At 44.1% G+C, this 15463-nt stretch overlaps 1 long non-coding RNA gene across 1 annotated transcript; it reads left to right on the forward strand.

The window, feature by feature from the left end:
• Nucleotides 1-4848: 4848 nt before the first annotated feature.
• Nucleotides 4849-6169, forward strand: LOC134225306 (uncharacterized). Its single transcript, XR_009983216.1, has 3 exons — nt 4849-5012; nt 5069-5138; nt 5235-6169. It is a non-coding gene; the product is annotated as an uncharacterized LOC134225306 (long non-coding RNA).
• The last annotated feature ends 9294 nt before the right edge of the window (nt 6170-15463 follow it).

Here is a 15463-nt window from a genome sequence, read left to right on the forward strand (position 1 = left end):
GTAATACCGACTAAACTCCCTTGGGCTCCACCATCGTTTCCCCCAGGAACTACCTCCCAGTACTACTTCTGGGGGATGGCAGTACTAAACGTACTCGCTCATTCTCGCTCACACAGGCACCCGTCCCATGCGAGACTGACTTGGGTGCTCGCTCTATCGCACCCTCAAACACACCCTACATACTCTGTTGCACCTCTGTCATGCCGTGTGGGTCTAACTTGTGTGCCCACCCTTCTCATGCCATGTGGGTCTAACTTGTATGCCCACCCAAACCCTTGATTCATGCTCATACACTCCATGCTTGCACACACTCTAACGCTCCTATGGGTCTGACTTGTGTGCCCACCCTTCTCATGCCGTGCGGGTCTAACTTTTGTGCCCACCCTTCTCATGCCGTGTGGGACTAACTTGTATGCTGACCTTTATCGTACCATGTGAGACTGCTCACCTCTTTCATTCAGTTCGCGCTGACACATACTACTCGAGTCATTCGACCTAACAATCCCTCTGACATCCCTTGTGGAACGTTTCGCTTAGGTTCCCACTTCTGACATACCATGTGAGTCTGATTCACCTCGTTCATGCCATATGAGACTAGCTCAACTCGACTCAACTCATTCCTTTCGTACCATGTGAGACTGACTTGGATGCTCACCCACACTCCTCTGCCACGCCGCGGGGTATCAGTAGTCGTAGGAACCAACATTCCTGCGCTACTCCCAGCGCGGCGTGTGCAGTCCATACATACACCTATTCATTTACCCTTCTGCCATGCTTCGAGGTGACGATCTCGGTTGCCACCCGCTGCGCCATTACCTCTGCATGGGCAGACCATTCACACACTTCTCCGCGTTCGGCACTTTCGCTCTAACTAACCAATCACAAGTTAGTCATGCTTGTCGATTGTTGCTCGGCGCGCCAGATTCTCTGCAAGCTGCAGGCAATCTGAGTGGTTGCAGTCGAGACTGCGTTCCACTTCTCCACCGCTTGACACATCCTCTGAATAAGATTATCCGGAGTTGTGTCCCGGCCGCAAACGTCTAGCATTGCTCTTCTTTCGACGTCGAAACGAGGACATACGAACAGTATGTGCTCTGCAGTTTCGTCAACACCTGGGCAGTCAGGGCAGACGGAGACCTCCGCGTGGCCAAACCTGTGGTGGTACTGTCGGAAACAGCCATGGCCTGACAGGAATTGTGTCAGATGGAAGTGGACCTCCCCATGGGGTCTCCCCACCCAGCTTGATATGTTAGGAATCAGCCGGTGGGTCCACCTACCTTTCGAGGAGTTATCCCACTCGCGCTGCCATCTGGCAACCGAAGTCACCCTGGTACGCTCGCGGGCTCCTCTGGTGCCACGTAGGTCAAAACACTCCTCGTCTTCCCGGATGACCAGCCCGACTGGCATCATACTCGCTATCACGCAGGATGCGTCGCGCGATACCGTGCTGTAGGCCAATATCACCCTGAGACACATCAAGCGGTAGGTACTCTCCAGTTTCTGCAGGTAACTGGTTACCCCCAGTGCTTTTGCCCAGGACGGGCCGCCGTACCTAAGAATAGATGCGGCAACGCCTGCCAGTAGCCTACGTCTACTGGCGCACACCTTGGAGCTGTTGGACATCATCCTCGACAATGCCGCCACAGCAGTCGAAGCCTTCTTGCACGCATATTCGACATGGCTACCGAAGGTGAGCTTGTCGTCTATGATGACCCCAAGAATCTTCAGACTCCGCTTTGAAGTGATCGCGACGTCTCCCACGTGTACAACTGCATGTTGTGCCGACTTACGGTTGCTAACGATAACCACCTCCGTCTTATGTTGAGCGAGCTCAAGGCCTCTCGCACTCATCCAGTCCGCCACAGTGCTGATCGCATGTTCTGCGGTTAGCTCTACTTCGGGGATTGACTCCCCGTAGACCTCTAGGGTTACATCGTCAGCAAAGCCGACGATCTTCACACCAGGAGGGAACTTTAGCTTCAGAACCCCGTCATACATCAGGTTCCATAGTACCGGGCCCAGGATTGACCCTTGCGGGACTCCTGCGGTAATAGGAACACTTTTCTGACCGGCATCGGTCTCGTATAGCAGCACACGGTTCTGGAAGTAGCTTTCCAAGATCCGGTACAGTCCCACCGGCAGGCTAAGCCGGTGTAACGAGAGCGCGATGGCATCCCAGCTTGCGCTGTTGAATGCTTTCTTCACGTCCAGTGTCACCAACGCACAGTATCGAATTCCTCGCCTTTTCCGTTGGATCGCTACCTCTGCAGTCTTGAGGACTGAATTGATAGCGTCCACCGTGGACTTACCCTTCCGAAAACCAAACTGGTTACACGACAGGCCATCCGTACCCTCTGCGTATGGGGTGAGCCTGTTGAGGATGATCCTCTCGAGCAGTTTACCCGTCGTGTCGATCAGGCAAATTGGTCTGTACGCCGATGGGTCACCCGGAGGCTTCCCGGCCTTCGGCAGCAGTACCAACTTCTGCCTTTTCCATCTCTCAGGGAAACAACACTCATCCAGGCATTTCTGCATAGCTAGCCTGAACATGTTCGGGTTCGCTATGATCGCTGCCATTAGCCCACTCGCCGTTTCGAGTCGGTGTCACCCGGCCCTACTAAGAGAGTAGAATGTCAGACTGCCAGCCCTCGCTTCACAATATAACAATATCCAAATACAAGACCAATACACGCAACCAGTATGCCATAATCAGGGTATTACTGGTATCAACCCTGATGTGCCAGTAGCACTCCCTGGGCTTGTGCTTTTGAAGCGGCACACAGTCGCTTTGATAGAGTCTGATTACGGGCACTTGTGGTTTTTTGGGAGGGATTTTAGCAGAGCCCACTGCTAAATCCCACCACGCCCTAGGCAGTTCTCCCTGACTCACAGACAGCTGGGGAGGGGTCGTCAAGCCCTTGGACATGGTCCCTGCCGCCCCCTACGTTAGTCTACGAAGGGGGATGGGGGGGTATACCAAAAGTCTACGTAGACTTTTTTAATTTTTTGGAAAAAACATTTATACAACAGTATTGTGCAAAATTCACTATTGTTTGATTTATATTAGGATTTTACCAGATTTTTTTGCACGACTTTATCGAAATAATCTCTTGAATTTCTCTAGAAAAATGTAATGAATTTCACTGATGTAATAGACTGAACTGGGGCCCTCCTTAGCCGTGTGGTAAGTCGCGCGGCTACAAAGCAAGACCATGCTGAGGGTGGCTGGGTTCGATTCCCGGTGCCGGTCTAGGCAATTTTCGGATTGGAAATTGTCTCGACTCCCCTGGGCATAAAAGTATCATCGTGCAAGCCTCATGATATACGAATGCAAAATGGTAACTAGGCTTATAAACCTCGCAGTTAATAACTGTGGAAGTGCTTAATGTCGCGAGGCAGCTCTGTCCCAGTGTGGGATGTAATGCCAATAAGAAGAAGAAGAATAGTCTGAACTATGGAAAATTTTCCGAAGTATTCTATAAAAACTTTCGAAAAAATTTCAAAATTTCCACTTGGATTTTATTGCAGATTCTACTAGAATATCTTTTGATTTTCGCCGGGAACTTCTTTAGAATTTTCACGAAAAATAATGTCGCGCTTCAACGGGGAAGTCCCCGAAATTTCCGCAAGAAACTCTTCACTGGAAATTTCCTGGGAAGTCCCCAGGAAATGTTTCGTAATGAGAAATTCCTAGGATAGATAAGCGAAATTCTTCGAAATGTCCATGGGAAATCTTCGTATATTTCATGGCAATTTCTTTGGAAGTACTAATACGAGTTCTTTGGAATAATCGATGGAAAATCTTCTAAATTTCTAAAGAAACTATTAAAATTTTCCACGAGAAATAATTTGAATATCCTCCCAAAAACTCTTTGAGTCTCCGCAAAAAAAAAATTTGCAATTTTTGTAAGAAAGCCTTTGTATTCCCATTGAAAATTATTCGATTTTTACGAAAAATTCACCAAAATTACAACTGAAAATACTCTATAATTTCCACCGCAAATAATTCGGAAAAGTCTTTGGAATGTCTATAGAATTTTTTTTATTGTCTCTGGAAAGTGTTTCAAATTTGAAAAAACGTATGAAACCTTTCTTAAATTCCACGGGAAATATTTCGAAATGACCATTTAAACCTAAAATTACCTCGAGAAACAATTCTAAGATTTCACGGAAATTTACTCGGAATATTAGCGGGAATAGCTTTGGAATTTAGAAGGAAATCTTTAGGATTTCAACGGATGGTTATTCAATAAGATATTGCAAGGAATTTGCAAGAAAAGCATCGGAATTTTCACGGAAAGTTCTTTGAAATATTATCGGGAAGCTTTAAAGATTATCAATCGGGATCTTCTTCGAAAATTTCCACGAAAAATTTATTGGAATGTAGACTTGACATTCTCGGAATTTCAACTCGAAATTTTTCGAAACTCTGAAAACTTGTAACCGTTGGTCCAAATTTTGTGGCTTGTTGGCTCCTCCACAAGCATCCCCATGTCTTGTCACCCACGCCAGTAAGATCCTAACGCCCAGTCCGTCCCTAATGATAGTAGGACAGCCTTACTGGTGGCGATCCCAGCTGTCTAAAATGAAAAGATTCGGCACTAACGTTAAAAATAAATACAGCATTCGTTTCATTCATTCCCACCCTCACTGTACTTTCCGCGGTTTGAGTCTGGACAACAACCCGTAACGGTGTTGGCCGTGTGAATGGGTTGCGCAGGGTTGCGCGGAAGTGATGCCAACTGTCACGAAGGACCGAGAGATATTTCGATTCTTCGTGAGAGTGAGAAATAAAGTAGCTAAAGGATAAGAAAAAATCATAAAACCACCTCGTCGAGGTCTTTTGGTACTTCTTGTGATACGGACTGCCAAGAAAGTCGTAGTGCGCGCCGTATCAGTGAAAAAGTAAAAAGTAATTTATCAAAACTATTATTTGCATGTGATTCATATAAAGTTAGGGGGTGTTCTTCTTCATTAGATAGTGAAAGTGCAGTTAAATTATCCTATCCACGGTTCGTAAGAAAAATGTTTGAAGTTATACAACTAAATTAACTCTTTTGTGAAACAGCCTTATAGTTTTGCCATTCAAAAAAAAACCAAGCCACCTTCAATAGGTGAAATAGAAATAAGAAGAAAAGGTAATTTATTGTTCTATAAGCAAGGTATTGTGTGGTGAAAGTGGTATTGTACGCGCATAGAGAGACAAATCCGGTGTACTAACGGCTACGGAACAGGCCCGTGTCTGCTTCCGGGCCTTTTCTTTTCTTTTGTGGCTTCGGGACTGGCCCCGAAGTTATTTCTACTCCGCAGTGACATCGGTAAGCCTTGCTAAGGACCATAGAGAAGCTCGTCAGGCCACCCCATTCCGACGTTTGGCCACAGTCGTCACAAGACCCAAGACCGACGCATTACCGCTTCGTCACGATCCGCCATCGCGCCAATCGGGTAGCAGGCCACCTCCAGACCGACGCTTTTCCGCCATCGCACCACTCGGGTAGCAGGCCAAGCTTCTCCATCGTCACCCGCCGCCATCGCGCCTCGTAGCAGGCCCACGTAGACAAGCCGACGAGAACTTTCGTTTGCTGGCTGCCGTCGCGCCACGCAGGGTGTGGTCCCGCACCTCCGACCGGAATTCCATAAGATCACCAGCGATCGCTGGCTGTCATCGTGCAAAACTGCAGGCGGAGTCGACAATTCGCTGGATGAACGTTGGACCATCGCCGTTCCCTGACCACCATCGTGTCCTCCCGACCGCTGGCCCACACAGTCCGACACCCCAACGATAAAACACCAGCTCGGCGGCCACCGTAGTGCCACAGTCGCAACAATTACGAACCTCCAAGCCAGTCCGACAACGTCCTCCACCGCCAGTAATCGCCGATATGCCAGCCACCAATGCCACTACCATCGTAGCCTTCGTCATCCTCAGCAACGCCAACACGCGCAAGTACACCACTGATTTGTCTCTCTCTCTAAAATGCCATAAGGGCGAATAAAATGTTAATTATGTAAGCAAATTTTGGTGGTCAGGTCATTTAGAAGACGCACTCCCTGATGCTGTATGAATTGCTCCTTTGCTTGATTCGTTACCGTACCTGAAAGGGGTATTCAAGCCTTGGTCTTGGTAGTCCACATTGAAGATACCTTTACCTCGATCGTTTTGTAGTCCACCTTGGTCAATAGAACCGGTTGGCTGTTTTCTCCGCAAGGTTTTCCGCTTAATTGCTCCTGCTTTAAGGTAAGTGAAGGGTGTTGTATTGAGAATAACGGTGCTATTTACATTAACGACCCTGTGCTCAACAAGTTCCTACCTACAATTCCGTCCGAGCAGCCGAGAGGCTTACAAACTATTCACTTTTCTACATATTTGAACCGGCGTGGAGATTTATAGGTCAGATGCGTGACAGATTTTAAGCAGTGGCGCGCCGATGCAAAAGTGTGCACACCTCTAGGAGGAGTCACATCCAACAGAAATTAAATTAATTTACTTTATGATTTGGTTTCAGGAGCTGTGAACAGAGGATTAAATTTGATTTCGATTTTGATTGTCCATCCCATATGATATTTTGTAAAATTTGAAAAGTCTACGTAGACTTCAAGGGGGTGGGAGGAGGGGTTTCGGAAAAGTCTACGAAAGTCTATTAGAGAAGAGGAGGTTTGAAAATGTGAAAATTTAGTCTACGTGGTTTGTGGACAGCCCCTTAGAGAACAACGTACCACGCGTCGGCATATCAGCATTCTGGTATGGACAGTACGTGGAGACGCGAGTACATTGTAGGATAGTTCCACTAGGGCGTTTTGCCTCGCCGAAATGTTTCATCAAAATGTGGAAAATTTCAGTTTTTCCTACATTCCTATCTATTATTTTGACACTTTTTTCGCCTAACCTACATAATTTCACGTCTAGTTTTATTAAGGCTATCTCAAACATGGTAAATATAAGTGAATACCCGAAAGTCGTTTTGCCCCGGGGGGGCGTTTTGGGGCCTCTTCCCTTAAAATAAAACCAAGAAAATTCCGAAATCCGCGTTAAAAAACGCGTAGATTTTTATTATTTTAAGACTTGTGAAAATAGTAAAAAATGACCCGCGTGAAAAGCGACTCGTAAGCGAAGTGTATATGTTTATTACCTTATTTCCTTATTGCTGTTCCCATTTCCGCCTCGCGAAAAAAACAGCTCAAATCTTTTCGCTTCTTTTTGGTAACGTGCTCAAGGCTGAAAAAATCACAAAAATTAGAAAAAAATGTTTTATTTGTTGATAATGTTTTGTTTTTGATAGGATCAACAAAGGAGACATGAGATAAAGTCCAGGGGAATTAACCCTGTAACGTATTTAAATTCTTTTTTTTTTCGAATAACTGGTTTATATTGAAAATATGAGCTCATAAATATACTATAAGCATCTTTACTAGTGATTCTATGAGTTGTACCATTTTCCCTTGAAAACGGAATTGACTTTGACTCACATTCTTTGCTTGCATACGAGATCTTTTTGGTCAGTTTCAGACGTCAGCGTCAAGTATAGTGAAACGTTTCCAAATAGTCTTTTTCTTTTTCCCAAGCATTTTTCAATAATATCCCAATAGCTATTGTCTGTTGCTAGATATGACATTTGTTTGGGGCTTTTAAAAAGAATCTTGCCTGCTGAAAGAACCATGAAAAGAGCCAGCACCAGAAAAGGGACACTGAACTATAGCGTAGGAAACCTATAGTTAGAACTGTTTCGGATTCTGTTTCAAGGTGTAGAGACAGCAGCAGCAACAGAAAGAAACATTCTGTTGGAGAGCAAATAAAAAATATAGCAGTTTTCGTGACGGTATCGCAGTGTCAAGTGCCGTCATTCTCATCATTGCCGCCATCGTTATCTTCGCCGTTGTTGCAACGGAAGAACGCGCATTTGTAGCCAGGATAGGAACATTGTTTGAGTCACTTGAATTGTGGAACTCTCATTCTCAGCAGCCATTCTTTTTGTTGCTATTTTACACTTCAACAAATCGTGTTTGCACCAAAGTTTAACTCGTTCGTTTTTAATAGTTATAAAAAAATAATTTTTATTTTGGGTAAAAATGCATCAGTGCATGAGTTTGTATCCTGGTGTTGCAAGTATAATGGAAATACTATGCCTAGAGAGTCGAGAATGTTTCCCACCTGAAAACATCCTAGACCAGTCTAAGAATCGAACTCGCTATCTCCGGATTGGCAATCCAAGGCTAACTGAAGAACCTTCCTGATTGAATTTTGGATTTCATTTCATTCCTCTTCCCATTAAAACTGATTACATGTAAATTTTTGTTTACAAAAGGATACAACATGAAATAAATAGTTTTCATTGTTAGTCATAAATAGATTTAATCCATGATTGGTTTCGTTTCGGCAGCAGTTTGTGTACTAAATTTAAACCTTTAACTATGGAAAATACATCGATGAAATGCCCCATAACCATGGATTAATCCGCAAATCCAGTCAGTCAGTAATTAATCACAATCGTTATTTATGTATCTATTTTCCTGACATGTTGCCGCCTGAGGGTCCAATCAAGTCTCTCACGTTCAGGTTGGCTCACTTCATCCATAGATGATGGAGATAAACGCGGGTGCATTTTCAGTGCAAAACTTTAATAAGCTCAGTGGCTGTCCCGTACAGAAATGCAGCAGGATTGAATCATAAAAATTACGAACTGGAATCTCTGCATGCACTCATCTTGTACCCGATTGGGATTTAAATGCATTGTTGCAGCTTTCGGGACTATTAATTCATATATGTATGTACGGATGTTTGTTACTTGCGCCTTAAAATAATTGAGATAAAAACTCATATATGTATTCTGAATGACATGGAAGCTAATTATGACTCTACTCTGCGGATGAATATTGCGCTCGGGAGCATTCTCCTCCATTAATAATCAATTATATTTTTAATATCAATTATTGATTTTTATTTGATAACTTTGCAGTTTGAAACTAGAAATTTTTTTTTACTTGTGAATTCAGTTAAAAAAATAGTTGGATATGGTAACATTTTTACAATAAATTTTCATTGTTTTAGGAGTGTATGCAGCAAACTTTATAAAATGTTGTTTTTCGTAGTTTCTTCGAAGATGAATTGATAAGTAATTTGAAAAGTATCACTAATATCAATTCTACGAAGTATGCCGCACCGATGCAGTACTGGTAATTTTTGTGATCGTCCTGCGAAAGCAAAAACAGATCCATTTTCAAGAGATTAAATAAAAAAAGGGGCTCCTTGTCACCGATTACAATACAAAGGCTCATGATGGGAATGTTTGATTTGTTTTGAAATCTAAATAACTAAATGATTTTAACAGATTTGATCGAATAAAAATGACTAGCCGATAAAATTTATGTCAGATCGTAAGCAGGGTCTTTAGACTCCTGCTTCGACTTAAAACAAAACCTCGTTTCCCACAATTCCCTAGAAATTGTTGCATAGCAGTTCAATACCGTTTTCGGCCAGATGTACAGACTGAACACTTAACACCTAGCATTAGACAACGGACAGGAAACATAAAGCCCAGAGGACCAGTGGAGAATTTTTCGATCACGAAAAGTTTCCTCCTTACCGGGACGGGAATCGAACCCACACTCCATAGCACATACGTCTAGATGATTGACGTCGCTAACCGTACGGCCAAGAAGCCCACGTAAATTGAATGTTTCTTCTTTTTTTTTGCTTTTATGTTATCAATTTGATTCCAAGCCTAGTTAACCTGGAACATCAATTGATCTGAACTGCAGAACTTCGGACAAATCAAATTTTTAAATAATACTTATGAGTTCTTAGGACTATATCTATATATATAATAAAATAAGTTGGCATTTGTACGGCCGCGCATTACTCAAAAATAGACAACCCAATTTTTGCTGATATATTTGTTTTCATCTTCTTTTTACGAGGAAAAATGCTATGATGAAATTGGAATGCTTTGAAAATTAAAACTCAATATTTTCGATGAAATAGTTTTTTGTAAAATTCGCATGGAAATTTAAAATTTTTGACATCTTCTATATACATAAAACAAATTTGTAAAAACATCAGAGAAGAACCGATTTGATTTTTAAATAAATTGTGGACGCAAAAAATTGTATAAAAAAATTCGCCGGGTCAGCTAGTTAAAGTTATAAAATATTTTTGAAGCTGTAAATTTAACACAAATTTGTTAATAGTGATTTACAATATTTTACCGTGGAAGACCGAAATCCGTACAGCACCTTAGGGGCCGTACACATATTACGTAAGCACTTATGGGGGGAGGGGGGAGGTCAATATCTTACGCTCCCTATAAATAAAAAATCATGTGTATGAAAAAAATCTAACAAGGGGGGAGGGGGGTCGAAACACCCAGAAAAATTGCTTACGTAATAAGTGTACGACCCCTTAAAAGATATCAATAAATTGAATGGGATGTGGTGGGGTTTGACAGTGGGCCCTGTTAAACCTCTATAAAAAGCTGCATGTATCCGCAAGTAGGCCCCACCAAAGCGACCGTGTGCCGCTCAAAGCGCACAAGCCCAAGTCCTGGTGTTAGGTGGGACGCTAAACAGCCCTGACACGACGGTCCTCCGACGAGACAGGAGGTTTGCGCAGGCCCAATAAGCCGCCTAGAAAACCAATCATTACGAACAATATAAGAGATAATGCGACTCGATATAATCGGCAAAGACCTAGGCGACAAATACAGGATCACGATTGGAAGCTTGGAACATGGTGTAACTAGGTTACAAGATTAGACGAAATATATTATGTTTTAGTTCGATTGATCAACCTTTCCGTCTTGAGTAAGATTGATTCAAATCAGAAGCTACAGATCGCAGCCATATTCTGCTGTTTTATGATATTCGCGCCTTCTAGTGGTGGATAGCCTAATTATTCTATTACCCTATCCCGATACAATTGTTATGCCCATGATGATCTACGATGAATTACATCCCCGCAACTTCGACGTCGTGGCGCTGCAGGAGATTTGCTGGACAGGACAGAAAGTGTGGAAAAGCGAGCATCGAGCGGCTACCTTCTACCAAAGCTGTGGCACCACCAACGAGCTGGGAACCGGCTTCATAGTGCTGGGTAAGATGCGCCAACGCGTGATGGAGTGGCAGCCAATCAACGCAAGAATGTGCAAGCTGAGGATTAAAGGCCGTTTCTTCAACTATAGCATCATCAACGTGCACTGGCCACGCGAAGGGAGACCCAACGACGAGAAAGAAGCGTTCTACGCACAGCTGGAGCAGACATACGATGGATGCCCACTGCGGGACGTCAAAACCGGCATCGGTGACATGAACGCACAGGTAGGAAGGGAGGAAATGTTTAGACCGGTCATCGGACCGGATAGTCTGCACACCGTATCGAATGACAACGGCCAACGATGCATAAACTTCGCAGCCTCACGCAGAATGGTAGTCCGAAGCACCTTCTTTCCCCGCAAAAATATCCACAAGGCCACATGGAGATCACCTAACCAAGAAACGGAAAACCAAATCGACCACGTTCTAAGCGACGGTAGATTCTTCTCCGACATCACGAACGTCCGCACTTACCGCAGTGCGAATAATGAATCCGACCACTACCTCGTTGCAGTATGCCTGCGCTCAAAACTCTCGACGGTGTACAACACGCGTCGAAGTCAGACGCCGCGGCTTAACATTGGGCGGCTACAAGATGGTAGACTAGCCCAAGAATACGCGCAGCAGCTGGAAGTGGCACTCCCAACGGAAGAGCAGCTAGGCGCAGCGTCTCTTGAAGATGGCTGGAGAGATATTCGATCCGCCATTGGTAACCGCTGCACTTGGCACGGTGCCCCCGGATCAGAGAAACGACTGGTATGACGGCGAATGTGAGCAGTTAGTGGAAGAGAAGAATGCAGCATGGGCGAGATTGCTGCAACACCGCACGAGGGCGAACGAGGCACGATATAAACAGGCGCGGAACAGACAAAACTCGATTTTCCGGAGGAAAAAGCGCCAGCAGGAAGATCGAGACCGTGAAGAGACGGAGCAACTGTACCGCGCTAATAACACACAAAAGTTCTATGAGAAGTTAAACCGTTCACGTAAGGGCCACGTGCCACAGCCTGATATGTGTAAGGACATAAACGGGAACCTTCTTACGAACGAGCGTGAGGTGATCCAAAGGTGGCGGCAGCACTACGAAGAACACCTGAATGGCGATGTGGCAGACGAAGATGGCGGTATGGTGATGGACCTGGGAGAACGCGCGCAGGACCTAATCTTACCGGCTCCGAATCCCCAGGAAATCCAGGAGGAGATTGACCGGCTGAAGAACAACAAAGCCCCTGGGGTTGATCAACTACCAGGAGAGCTATTTAAACACGGTGATGAGGCACTGGCTAGAGCGCTGCACTGGGTGATTACCAAAATTTGGGAGGAGAAAGTTTTGCCGCAGGAGTGGATGGAAGGTGTCGTGTGTCCCATCTACAAAAGGGCGATAAGCTGGATTGTAGCAACTACCGCGCAATCACATTGCTGAACGCCGCCTACAAGGTACTCTCCCAAATTTTATGCCGTCGACTAGCACCAACTGCAGGGGAGTTCGTGGGGCAGTACCAGGCGGGTTTTATGGGCGAACGCTCCACCACGGACCAGGTGTTCGCCATTCGCCAAGTACTGCAGAAATGCCGCGAATACAACGTGCCCACACATCATCTATTCATCGACTTCAAGGCCGCATATGATACAATCGATCGAGACCAGCTATGGCAGCTAATGCACGAACACGGTTTTCCGGATAAACTGACACGGTTGATCAAAGCGACGATGGATCGGGTGATGTGCGTAGTTCGAGTTTCAGGAGCATTCTCGAGTCCCTTCGGAACCCGCAGAGGGTAACGGCAAGATGATGGTCTTTCGTGTCAATACAATAAGTACAATAAGTCCGTCCAGCTATTTGGGTTCGCCGACGACATAGATATTATGGCACGTAACTTTGAGAAGATGGAGGAAGCCTACATCAGACTGAAGAGGGAAGCTAAGCGGATCGGACTAGTCATCAACACGTCGAAGACGAAGTACATGATAGGAAGAGGTTCAAGAGAAGATAATGTGAGCCACCCACCGCGAGTTTGCATCGGTGGTGACGAAATCGAGGTGGTAGAAGAATTTGGTACTCGGGCTCACTGGTGACTGCCGAAAATGACACCAGCAGAGAAATTCGGAGACGCATAGTGGTTGGAAATCGTACGTACTTTGGACTCCGCAAGACGCTCCGATCGAATATAGTTCGCCGCCGTACCAAACTGACAATCTACAAAACACTCATTAGACCGGTAGTCCTCTACGGACACGAGACCTGGACGATGCTCGTGGAGGACCAACGCGAACTTGGTGTTTTCGGAAGGAAAGTGCTGCGTACCATCTATGGTGGGGTGCAGATGGCGGACGGTACGTGGAGGAGGCGAATGAACCACGAGTTGCATCAGCTGTTGGGAGAACCATCCATCGTTCACACCGTGAAAATCAGACGACTGCGGTGGGCCGGGCACGTAGCCAGAATGTCGGACAGTAACCCGGTGAAAATGGTTCTCGACAACGATCCGACGGGCACAAGAAGGCGAGGTGCGCAGCGGGCAAGTTGGATCGATCAGGTGGAAGATGACTTGCGGACCCTCCGTAGGCTGCGTGGTTGGCGACGTGTAGCCATGGACCGAGCCGAATGGAGAAGACTCTTATATACCGCATAGGTCACTTCGGCCTTAGTCTGAATAAATAAATAAATAAATTGAATGGGATTTAAAGTAAATAATTTACAAAAAAATACAAATCAAAGGCATCGCTTCTCGAGGTGCGTATTTAATTATTTGCAGTGGTAGTTTAGTTAATCAATCTGTTTCAATTTGAATATTTAGTTATGAAATTGCTATACGGATTTTGATCATTTGATTCGAAATCCGTCCACGGAGACTTTTTCATATACTGAGGTGCTATAGTGTACGAATTTCTATGTCTCACGGTACATGACAGCATCTTTACTCCCGCTCATCTAATAAAAAAATTACCATCACTAAATACATAACAAATCAGTGAAACAGTTAAAACTATATGAGATAGATAAATCAACCGTGAAAGAATTGAAAGGACAAAAGATGCCCGAGAATCTGCCAATTTAACATTTTGTTCTCATGATTTCCGTTTTAATGCCTCATCAAATTCGGTTCAGATTTTACCTCATACACGTTGCCATCCAAATGCTATCATACTTCTACCTGGGCACATATTATTTAATTAACAGATGTGATGGAATGTGCATTGTGCACAAAAAAATAGTCACAAGGAGCTGATAAACCAATGCATCATGCGTCTCCATATGCTCTTTCGCTTGTATGATGAATGATGATGATCATTTTTAGTAACGCTATCTACCATGCCCAAGCTCATGTTCCACTGAAAAACAGATGGATTGTCGAAATAACTTATTATTCTAATTTATATGAACATAGAACATGCAAATAACTGCAACGTAAATGTCGAGAATAATTCAAGCGACGAACCCCGAATTATTTTGTAACCAAATATGATAAAAAAAATTCATTCAATCAACCAACGGCAGCCATCAGTCGATTCTGTGAGGTCTGAGGCATTAAAGTGAAAAATCTTGTTTTACTTTCGATCAATAATTATTGATTAACAATCCCGATCGCAACCTTATCGATTGTTTGCGCACTCGGATGAACTTGCTTACAAGACACTAACTGACTGACAATTCACAATATCTTCAACATTGTTGATTTGAAGCACGATTCGTCACTATGCATCTTTCAACGATGTGTCACCCAATGTGTGCTTCAAATCCACTATGCTCTCGGTGAATTAATTTGCTTACTTTTCTCATTCGCAAGTAAATACACGGCTGCAAACATGTATGTGACGCACTCGGTGAAATTAATCACGCTGTTTATTTACCGTAATGTAAATATAATTAGTAAACATGCAGTGCATTAGTAATTAGTCTGAAGGTTCTTCGATAGGTGCAATATTTGAGAAAAGATTTATGGGTAGATAGATTTGTAATATATTTCAGTTTTAACATGAAAGGCTACTTTTACGCGCAAAATGTTTGTACCAATCGATTTTATATTCATTTTTGTCCCATAGAGGCGGATGACAATGGCTGTGAAGTTGGCGCATTATCGATTAAAATTTGTTCCACAGTTTCATTTTCCGATGCAATTATTTAAATGACCCTGAGGCATTGATGCAGTTTAACCTACTTTATATACTACAAGCGGACTAGCTGGTGTCTAGCTGGTCTAGCTGGTGATGTAGTTTTTACTATTCAAGCAAATTCAACAATTATCAATGCATCTTTAGAGTAGAGTGGGGCAAGAGTACGGTCTTAGTTTTCAATCGATCATGTAGTCCTTATGAAGCAAGCTTCTGCATATAAAATCAATGTCAACGATTCGTAAACTCATCCTCTATGTTCATT

This window comes from Armigeres subalbatus, chromosome 3, assembly GCF_024139115.2.
Source record: "Armigeres subalbatus isolate Guangzhou_Male chromosome 3, GZ_Asu_2, whole genome shotgun sequence".
Classification (NCBI taxonomy): Eukaryota; Metazoa; Arthropoda; class Insecta; order Diptera; family Culicidae; genus Armigeres; species Armigeres subalbatus.